The following is a 10,962-nucleotide window of genomic DNA, read 5'->3' on the forward strand; positions in this document are numbered from 1 at the left end:
ATGGATAAGATAAATGTTGTATATATTCACAATGGAATATTACTCAGAAATTAAAGAGAATAAAATTATGGCATTTGCAGAAAAATGGATGGAGTTAGAGAAAATAATACTAAGTGAAGTTAGCTAATCCAAAATAACCAAATGCCAAATGAATGTTTTCTTTGATATAAGGAGGCTGATTCATAGTGGGGTAGACAGGGGAAGCATGGGAGGAATAGATGAATTCTAGATAGGCAGAGGGGTTGGAGGAGAAGGGAGGGAATATGGGGTTATAAATAATGGTGGAATGTGATGATCATTATTATCCAAAGTACATGTATAAAGACATGAATTGGTGTGAATATACTTTGTATACACTCAGAGATATGAAAAATTATGCTCTATATGTGTAAAAAGAATTATAATACATTCTGCTGTGGTATATAAATAAAATTTTTAAAAAAGAGAGCAGAACAGTAGTTACCAAAGGTGTTTGAGGTGGGAGGATATTAGTCAAAAGATGTATATTTTCAGTTAGATAGGATGAGTGCCTTCAAGTAATCTTTTGTAAAGCATAGTGACTATAATTAATAACAATATACTTTGAAAAATGCCGAGAGTGGATATTAGTTTTTTGTCCCCAAAATAGTATCTACAAGATAACATAATTATTAATTATTTAGATTTAACAGTCGTACAGATATATATCTATTTCAGAATATTGTTTTAAAAATAGAAACAATTTTAAATAAAGAAATTAACAAAAAAGAAGATACTCTTTAAAGTGATAAATTTGAATTTTTGTAAAGGTGTTAGAAGAATTAAAATGAATATTGAAATTGGGAAAAAAAGACTTTGCTCAAACTTGTAAAACTCTTACACCAATAAACTAAATCTGAATAAATTTAAATTAAATAAAATTAAATTTAGTAAAATTAAACTTGCATATTTTATACCTAGAGAAATTGCTAAGAAAACAATGTGAAATGATTAGTAAAATATGAATAATTATACAAGATGGGAATCTCAAAAAAGGTTCATATAACACAAGAAGGCAAAGGGGGAAAATAGGAATAATAATAAAAACAACAACAAAATAAAAACCCATGAAATAACATTTTCCTCCTGGAAAACATAATAAAGTGACAAATGCCATCACCAACATACCAGTAAGACAGAAATTTAGAGAATTAAAGAAACACAACATGTGATTCACCTATATGTATCTGAAAGAAACTCATTTCAAATATGACATGGTAGGTGAACTGTAAAAGGAAAAACTAAGAAATATCATGATAACATTACTTAAAATATAAAAAGCAGAAATGGTTATTTTAATATCAGATAAAATAGACTTTGAAGTAAAGAAAATTACAAGGAAACAAACAGAATATTATTATACCATTAATTAATTGAGTTTATGATTTAAAAGTTCCCCAAAAATAAATCACCAAGGCTGAGTAGCTTTATTGGAAAATTTTACCAAGCATTTAAAAAATCTACCATACATTATCCACCATCTTTCCGAAAGTATAAAAGGGGAAATATTTCCCAAGTGATTTTGTAAAATCAATTCAGCAAACAGGATGAAAACATTTTTTAAAAGAAAATATGAAAGAAATAGAACAATACTGAATGGATCAAAACCAAAAATCTTCAACAAATTTAAGATGTCAACTCCAACAATGTAAAAAGAAAAAATTCTCCATAGTGAAGTGGGGTTTTGTTACAGTTATGCAAGGTTGTACCCAATTTTAAGAACTCATTAGAATCTGCAGTACTATTAGGCAAAGAAAAATTGTGTAAGCAACTGGTAAGGGAAAACATTGGAAAAATTTCAGCATTCACTCACCATAAAATCTCTCAGAAATCTAGGAATGAGGATAAATTCTCTCTATAGAAACTACCAAAAATTGCAATAGTTAATACCATACTTAATGATTGAAAAAAACCAAAGACTTTACCGTTGAAACCTGAAAAAAGACAAAAATGTCCACATTTACTGTCAAACTCATTGCACTTACTACAATAAAGAACTGGAGATAAGAGGAACCAACTAGAAATTTTGGGAAAGGAAATACAATGTTTAAAAAATTTACTAGATTTACAATGAAAAAAAATAGTAGGAAGTGTGAGTAAAACTGAACTTTCAGAAGCTATTCAATACAGAAAACAGCAAAACAATGGGAAAAAGTGAACACTGTATCTTGAAAAATTACAAAACAATAATAAATTGTCAGAAATTCTTGACTTTGGAGTGATGAAACTCATGCATCTGGAAAGTGAAAGAAAAAGATTGGTACAGGAAAACATATTTGAAGGAAAAAATTCTCAAATATATAATGAAGACATAAATTTAGAGGTTCAAGAAGCAAACCTCAAAGAGTGTAAACTGAAAACCAGGCCTATGCACATTTTAATAAAAAATGTCGAATATTAAGGAAAGAAATTTTGAAGGCCATTTGATAAAAGCACATGTTGCACGAGGAAGAAAAATCATTTGAATAACTGCATATTTCTTACCAGAATTCATAAAGACAAGACAATGGAACAATATATTTAAAGTATTTAGATAATAATACATACAACTGAGAATTTTATCTGTGTAAAATATCTCTCTCAGGAGTAACATCAAAATAGACATTTTCAAATTAAGGAAAACTAAGAAAATTGGTTGTCAAGAGTTACTCTGAATAAAATGCTGAAGAGGGGCTGGGACTGTAGCTCAGAGGCAGAGCACTTGCCTAGCATGTGTGAGGCACTGGGTTCGATCCTCAGTACAACATAAAAATAAACAAATAAAATAAAGTAATTCTGTCCATTACAATTACAAAATTAAAAAAAACTTTAAAAAATGCTAAAGAAAGTTCTTCAGGTTTTAAGTAAATTAGACTAAAGAAAAAATTATGTTAGCATAGAGGAAGAGCAATTTCTATTCAATTTCTGACAAATATCTGGGTGAATACATTCTGTATTATTTAATTATAAGTTTTAAAAATATGGCTGTAAAAAGTAAAAATATATCACTGTAGGTGCAAATGGAGGTTCAGTGCATAAAGAAAAAATATATAAGACACCTATAACAATGTAGAAATGGGCTTTGGAGTTAAATTTGAAGAAATACAATAACATTACGGCAAAGTCTGTAAAAAGATGCAGATATCTTTTATATCTATCTATAGATAAGTAGATAAAGATGTATACATTTATATATCTACATATTTGTATATCTCTAGCTGTAGGTGCACATGTATATGTATAATCATTCCCTGGTATCCAAGGGTATTATTTTGTCTATTTTATCTACAGATAGCAGAATTTTCAACAATGGGAGGTAGAAAGATTCAGAAAAGACAAGGCAGCTGTTCAGGCCCTATCCAAGCTTAATATTAAATTACTTCTTTTCAAATACCAGTCCCTTTTTTACCCAATTTAGGTATAACATTGTCCATAAAACAGGTTACCATGGACCCAGAATAACACATTCAAATAGCATTTAACAAATTCTGCACTGGCTAACCCATCATGGAAATCTGCCAGAGAATTTCCCTTATGTCCAATTGATTCCTATTCTTCCTGATGCTGGATTAGTATGGTCTTATGAATCAATAGGTTTTGACATAAAAGTTCAATTGTTTCTTCTGGAAAATCTGACCCAGTCCAATGGTGTAAATCCCAAAGTTATCAGAAAACTATAATTATCAAAGTCTTTCCTAGGAGTCTCATTGAAGGCTAAATACTTCAGAAGTTCACTACAAAAACAATTCAATTGGTAAGAAAACATTATTTCCCTTGTATGCAACATGTTAAGATAACTAGAATTATGATAGTATAACAAAAGGGACCATAAGACTTTTATAAATTTCATATAATTTCTGAAAAAATACTAATAATGCATTCACAAAATATAACTCAAAAAAGATTTAGCATCATTTAATATTTGATAATGCTTTTCATATAATTTTATATATAAAATTTAAATACTTGACTACATATATTTCAGATGTTCCAGGGACCCTTCTGTAATGTCCCAAAGTCAGTTGAAGACCTAATCTAGAGCTTGCCTTTTTGCCAAGTTTGTCAAAAATATTAAAGGTTTAAATCTCTGGATCATCCTAAGAGCACAGTCACCATGAATAACATTCATTCATCTAAACAAAATGACAATCAAAAGACTTTTATTACAAATACAAAAAGTTACATAGATGGAAGGGGAAAAATCTCTCTTTAACAGAGAGATCTCAGTTTCCCAAAGTAATTATGATATTTACTAATGTTCCATATTCTATTAAGAGCACATAAATTCTCCTAGAAAACATTATTTTAAGATAGGAAATAACATTCTAATTTTGCATGGTTATATTTTTTATACTAACGTTCAATTCTTAGAAAAACTTCCCTTCTAATTTTGGACAAAATCATCACATTTTTCTTTCTACAAAACTTCTGCAACTTTCTTATACATTGAGTCTTATCTATCCATCCTTCTTACATTCATTCAGATCCACATACCTAGATTTTCTGTACTACATAAAAACAAGATGTGTCCCTGATGGAATAAAATCATTATAGCTCAATACAATCATTCATTTATTTGCATAAGGAACAACATCTACCTTGTTTATTAGGTATCCTTGGGCCTTATTAAGAATGTGTAACACATAAATGGTCAAATATCTGTTAAATACTCTGCATTGATTAAGAGTCTCAACCAAAGTGTCATTTTGTCATCAGGCAAACACGTCAAACCTTGAGAAATAATTCTTTTTGCTAGCTAGTGGTCTGATTTAGAGAAGATACCTGCCTAGTCAGACAACTGGGACTTTGGCTGCTGCTGTGAAATAGGATGTAGGACAGAACAGGGGAAAAACCAGTTTAAGCCATAAAAGATGCCATATTGACCTGTTGTTCACTCCTAGGCTCATTAGCATCCTGGTGTAAGACATTACCCTAGTAAAATTCCTGCCCACCAGCACCATCTTGGCTTGGTCTAATTCCAACCCAGACTGGCCCATAACAGGATTAAAGGAAGGTGATTTCCCTATCCATAATAATCCTCCTACTCATTAACAAAAATCCTCCCTCGTCTCCCCTTACCTTCCAAAGGACCTTCATCCTTTCAGTGAGAGGCTGATTGCAAAGATTGCCTCCAGACTTGTCCTTATCCTCTAGCCAAGAATAGCAGCCTTTCCTTCTCTGCTCAGTAGGTTCTGGGTTTTCACCCTTCTGGGACCGAAAAAGAACCCAGTTTGAGGTCAGAAACTGGTCACAATTTCATTACACAATGTTTTCCAATTAGTCAAGACACATTCCACCCTTCTCAATGAAAGCAGTAAACAACTATTTTTTTTCTTCACAATTTCTAGTGGTCTGACTCAGTAATCAGGGGTAATTGAAAAATATCCCACTAGTTAGAATCACATTTGTCCTGTTCAGGTGATCCACTTCCAACACAAACCAAAACCAGAATGACCAAGAAACAAGTTTTATTTTTTTCAAGACCTGATCCTCATTTATTCTGAGGATTTTTTTTCCTTTCATCCTTTGATCGTTTGGTTCATTTCACAAAAGGATTGAGTCAAAGGTCCCTTGCTATTTTCTTGATTGACCTGCCTAATTACTGCCTTAATAATTACTTCTTGCAATCAGACTTGGGTCCTAAACATCAATATTTGCCAAGAGAGAGAGAGAGAGAAAAAAAGAACACAAAGCTTAGGTAAGACAAAATGGTAAAAGGTGAAGCCTATATAGACCCAAATCTTTTTGCATTTCTCATTGTAATAGCCTCTATTGACTTAGTTCTTCCTCTCCTGCTGGTTCAGAGAGGGAGATATCCCCACAAATAGAGACCTCCCCTGCAGATGTTAATTTCTTTCACTATAGAGTGTTCTCACAATAACTAAAGGTGCACAGTTTTGCAAACCCAGCCTGTGATCTTCATCTAGAACATTGAGTTCAGGCCAGAATTCATTGATGAGTAGGGCAGAAAAAATATCTTTGACACCAGACTAGAATATCTTTCACTATTTCCTTGAAGATAATTATCATTATTTATATCATGATTATCATCATTGTTATCATCATTTTGGTGCTGGGAATCAAATCCAGAGCTTCATGGACAATGTTCTACCAATGAACTACACCCCAGCCCTCTAAGATTTTAGTGAAAACCATTGATCCAATCTAAGGGCTCAACTTCTGCAACCATCTTTTTCTTACAGTTTGGTCTCCTAATAAATTCTGGGTGCTTATTTCAAGAAGAAGCATTCCTTTTTTTGTGGGGTTTTTAATTATTCCTTTTTCTGAAGTATCCCACAAATAAACAATGTTAGGCAAATTAAAACTTCCTCATTGTGGCGACAATAATTTGAAGTTATTTCTAATAAGTTTTGCCCATTTTTCTAAGGAAGAGAACAGATTCTTGGATTCTTTTATGTGAAGTTGACCGCAGTTTCTAACAGAAGAGTTCTAGACCCTGGACCCAGGCAGCCATTATGAATTCCCAGAAGGTCATACACCTTCTGATAGCACAGTCTAACCCTGGTAATAATTCTAGACTTCTCACATTGAAATTCTTTTGATTTCTTTATATAATATTAATCCCTTTTTGGAAGAGTGGCTGGCAAAGATTTTCTCCCATTATGTAGGCTCTATCTTCATACTCTTAATAATTTTCTTTGCTGTGCAGAAGCTTTTTAGTTTGATGGCATCTTAATGATTTTTATTTTATTTCTTGTGCTTTGGGGGTTTTGTTAAGGAAGTTGGTGCCAGTACCTATATGATGGTGTGTTGACCCAATGTTGTCTTCCAGCAGTTGTAAAGTTTTTTGATCTAATTCCTAAATATTGATCCATTTCAATTTTGCAAGGTGTGAGATTGGGGTATAATTTCACTTTTGTTTACATAGCTATCCAGTTTTGCTGAGCACCATTGTTTACAAGACTGTCTTTTCTCCAAAATATGTTTTAACAATTTTGTCAAGTATCAGATGGCTGTAAAGTATGTGGGTATATCTCTGTCTTCTATTCTGTTCCATTGGTCTTTCTGCCTATTTCAGTGCCAATACCATGCTGTTTTTGTTACTATAGCTCTATAGTATAATTTCAAATAAGGTACTCTGATGGTTCCTGTTTTGCTTATCTTGCTCAGAATTATTTTAGTTATTCTGGGTCTTATTCTTCCAAATGAATTTAAGAATTTTTTTTTCTAATTCTGCAAAGAATGTTATTGGTATTTTGATGGAGAGTTCTTTGAATCTGTGTATTGTTCTTGGTAGTATGGCCATTTTGACATATTAATTCTGCCTATCCAAGAACATGGAAAGTCTTTCCATCTTCTAAGGTCTTCTTCAATTTCTTCATTCAGTGTTCTATAATTTTCATGGTAGAGCTCTTCTACCTTCTTGGTTAGATTAATTTCCAAGTTGTTTTTGTTTTTGAGATTGTTGTAAATGGCATAGTTTTCCTGATTACTTCCTCAGCTGAATCCCTGTTGGACGGAGTACAGGAAAGCTATTGGGTGTTGATCTTATGTCCTGTCACTTTGCTGAGCTAATTTATAAGCTTTACAAGCATTCTGGTATACTTTTTTGGGTCTTCTAGATATAGGATAATGTCATTGGCAAACAACATATATATTGACTTTTTGGTTTTCTCTTTGTATCCCCTGGATGGACTTCTTTGCCTGATTGCTCTGGCTAATTTTTCAAGAACAACATTGAATAAGAGGATGAGAGTGGAAATTCTTGTCCTGTTACTTACTTCAGAGGAAATGCTTTCCATTTTTCTCCATTCAGTATGATGCTGGCTTTCAGTTTGTCATAAATAATCTTTATAATGATCAGATAATTCTTTCCATCCCTAGTATCTTTTTACATGAATGGGTATTGGATTGTGATTTCATGATAACCATGTGAGATAACCATGTGATTCTTGTCTTTAGTTCCATTTAAGTGGTGAATTATACCTATTTATTTGTGTGAATCCTACTTGAATATGGTGTATTATCTTCTGGACATGGTTTTTAAATGAGGTTTGCTAATATTTTTAAAGTCCTTTGGGGTAGATATCAAGGGGTGGGATCTGAGGTCCCTTTCTGCTTATTCCTCCTTGGGTCCTGGTTGTTGGTTCAGGGTTGTCTACTCAATTCTTTGAGATGGAGTTATGTTGGGGCTAGATGGGGCTAGATTATATATGAGGCAGCAATTCACTATCACTTAGTTGAGATGTATTTCTTAGCAGCAGAATCTCTGCAATCTTGAACTGTCCCAATCTCTCTTGCCCTTTTTAGAGGTTGGGGTGGGGGCAGGAATTACACTAACATCATCAACAGATGTACAGTATGAAGATAAATTTTTAGTGTCCTCTTTAACATCTATAACACTAATTATCACTACATAAGAATGGTGGAGTCAGCATTTAAAAGTGTCAACGATGAAATCCAGGAATTACACTAACATCATCAATAGATGTACAGTATGAAGATAAATGTTTAGTGTCTACTTTGACATCTATAACACTAATTACCACTCCAAAGGAATGGTGGAGTCAGCATTTAAATGTGTCAACAAGGAAATCTCTGAATTAGATCAGGCATTCAAAAGCAGGAGTCTATATTGTTCATTATATCAATAATGACATTTAAATGGGATAGAAATCACATGGTCTATGTAATTTATATTATGTAGTGCTACTACAGTTTCTTAATCAAGAAAATAAAGTAGGAAAAGAATGAAGTGTTTAAAAAAGTTATCAAAGGAGAGGCAGGAAAAAAATGAGTAGCTATCAGCTATAAAGAAGAAATAGTAAGTTAACTGAAAGTACTCAAAAAAAAAAAAAGAGAGGAGAGGAGAGATTGAGAGACATTAGCTCTTACTGAGAGGAAAGAGTGAACAGGGGGAGAGAAGAGGACCCAGAATCTAAGAATAAAGGAACCAGCAAAAGTAAGATTGAAACACTCATATAATTATAGCACATGAAAGTGTAACCTAGGCTAAATCATGAACATGTACAGGAGAAAGCTATTAATGCATAAATTATATGTGTATTTATGTGTGTTTGTGTGTGTGTGTGTGTGTGTATTTAAACCTATGTGTGCAGTGAGAGCATATGCAACCCCTCCACAAACAAAATCATATATAATGAAAAAAAGTGAAAAATAATGCAATATGATAAAATGATCGAACAAAATCTAAATTTTGAAAACAAAATTTAAAAATAATTTTTAAAAAAAGATATATGAAGGAAAAAAGAAAAAAAATAATGAGAGATAAAAGGTGTTTCCACTGTAGTAGTCAAACCTGTTAGCAGGGATGGATTTTCAGTCTTTATTTTCGGCTCTGTACTTTTGACTACTGTCCTTGTGGTCCTCACCTAGCTGCCAATCAGGTGTGGTAGCTCTCTGCTTCCAATCTCCCAGTACTGGTGGGATAGACTGGGGAGTGCTGATGAATTGTGTAATCTGAGTATCCGCCTGGAAGTGTAATATGCTTGTGTGGTTGCAGTGAGTGTACGAACAATAGTTCTTATGGGTTGCCAGCTCTGATGGGATTATTCTGCTTTGCTTGGGATCCAGAGGCCCAATGGTCAACGTAAAATGTTCTTTGTGCCTCTTTCAGTCTCTTAGGTTCATGCACAATCTGGGAACTTGTTTGTTGACTGCTGGTAACTTCCTTTATGAGTCCCCCACCCCCTTGCCCCCCCCTCTTCACACCTGTACAACATGGCTGGGGACAGATTTCAACTCCTGGGAATGCTTTTCCCCTCTGCCAGTGTGCTCCATGCTCACAGAAGGTTGCCCATTTGGGTGTTGGGGGACTTTCTGCACAGTACTCTTGGAAGCCTTGCTGACCCATGGGATATTTTGACCTCAGCAGAGCACTCTGGATTTGTTTTCATTGAGACACTAACCCTACCAACTCTGTGTCCATTAAAACAGCCTTCCTCTGTAAACCACAGGATTCCATAAGTTGATTTTTCTTTGTTTTCTAATTCCATTATCCACCAGCCACCTGTCTCTTTTGTCTCTGTTCCTTGTTCTGCTTTGCTGGTGGCGGAAGCAGGTATATTTCTAAGGCATTATTTCTTATGCTCAAGTTACTGACTTTCTGTAGCTCTATGAATTTTTTAAACTATTATTACAGTTAGATATTATGTTTCAGCAAAGGTCCTTTGTTACTGACCTGATTTGTAAGTCTGGTGCTATGGAACTGGAGGGCCATGCTTCCTTTCTCTGCTCCGCCATCTTCCCCCTCCGGGACTGTATAGCTTTAAATCTAAAAATTCCATGAACACCTTCACCTTTTCTTCCCAAGATTGTTTTTTTCTGAGGCCTGAAGTCTTAAAAAGCCCACTATATCTTAGAGTCCTCTAAGTTCAGTTAATTAGTACCTATATACTTTGTTAGTTTATAAAATGTATGTTTAGACTCATTAAAAGAAGCCTAGAGAGATGTACTGTTAAAAACCCATGGCATAGGTATAGTCCAAGTTAATAAACTAGATAAGGTCAGCCTAAAGATTCTGAGAAGAACCCCACAGCTGTGACCTCCTGCACGATCAAAAGAATTGAGCTAATTAAACTAATACCACCCCACAGACTGCTCATGTTCACCATTTATAAAGATCCTTTTTAAAAAAATGTCTGAAACTCCAAAAGCAAGTCTCCCTTGCAAGCTTCCATGACCTCTCTCCTGTTGAATAGGTATCCTGCTCTATCATTTGCTTCCCTGAAAAATATTTCCTTGCTTTCCTCTATCTGTGCCTCTTAAGATGCCTTCTGAAATTCCATTCTGTGGTATAAGTCAGAAATCTGTCACAGCTGAGTTGAGGTCCCCTTTTTTCCCTCTGGGGACCTTTTATGACCCATCAGTATCAAAATGAACCACATTTCCCCATGTTCTCACAACCTTACTTCTACCAAACTCCTTTCAGTTTCTCTTATTTTGGAACCCACTTCAGATTAAAAAAAAAAATCACCCAAAATG

The 10,962-nt window shown here is 33.9% G+C and overlaps 1 long non-coding RNA gene across 1 annotated transcript in view; it reads right to left on the reverse strand.

Moving 5' to 3' along the window:
• LOC144370128 (uncharacterized) overlaps positions 1–5,206 on the reverse strand; it is a 71,139-nt gene extending 65,933 nt beyond the window's left edge. Inside the window, exon 1 of the long non-coding RNA XR_013430068.1 lies at positions 5,077–5,206. This is a non-coding gene — a long non-coding RNA (uncharacterized LOC144370128). The remainder of the gene's footprint in view (positions 1–5,076) is intronic.
• Positions 5,207–10,962: the final 5,756 nt, after the last annotated feature.

Source organism: Ictidomys tridecemlineatus, chromosome 13, assembly GCF_052094955.1.
Source record: "Ictidomys tridecemlineatus isolate mIctTri1 chromosome 13, mIctTri1.hap1, whole genome shotgun sequence".
NCBI lineage: Eukaryota > Metazoa > Chordata > Mammalia > Rodentia > Sciuridae > Ictidomys > Ictidomys tridecemlineatus.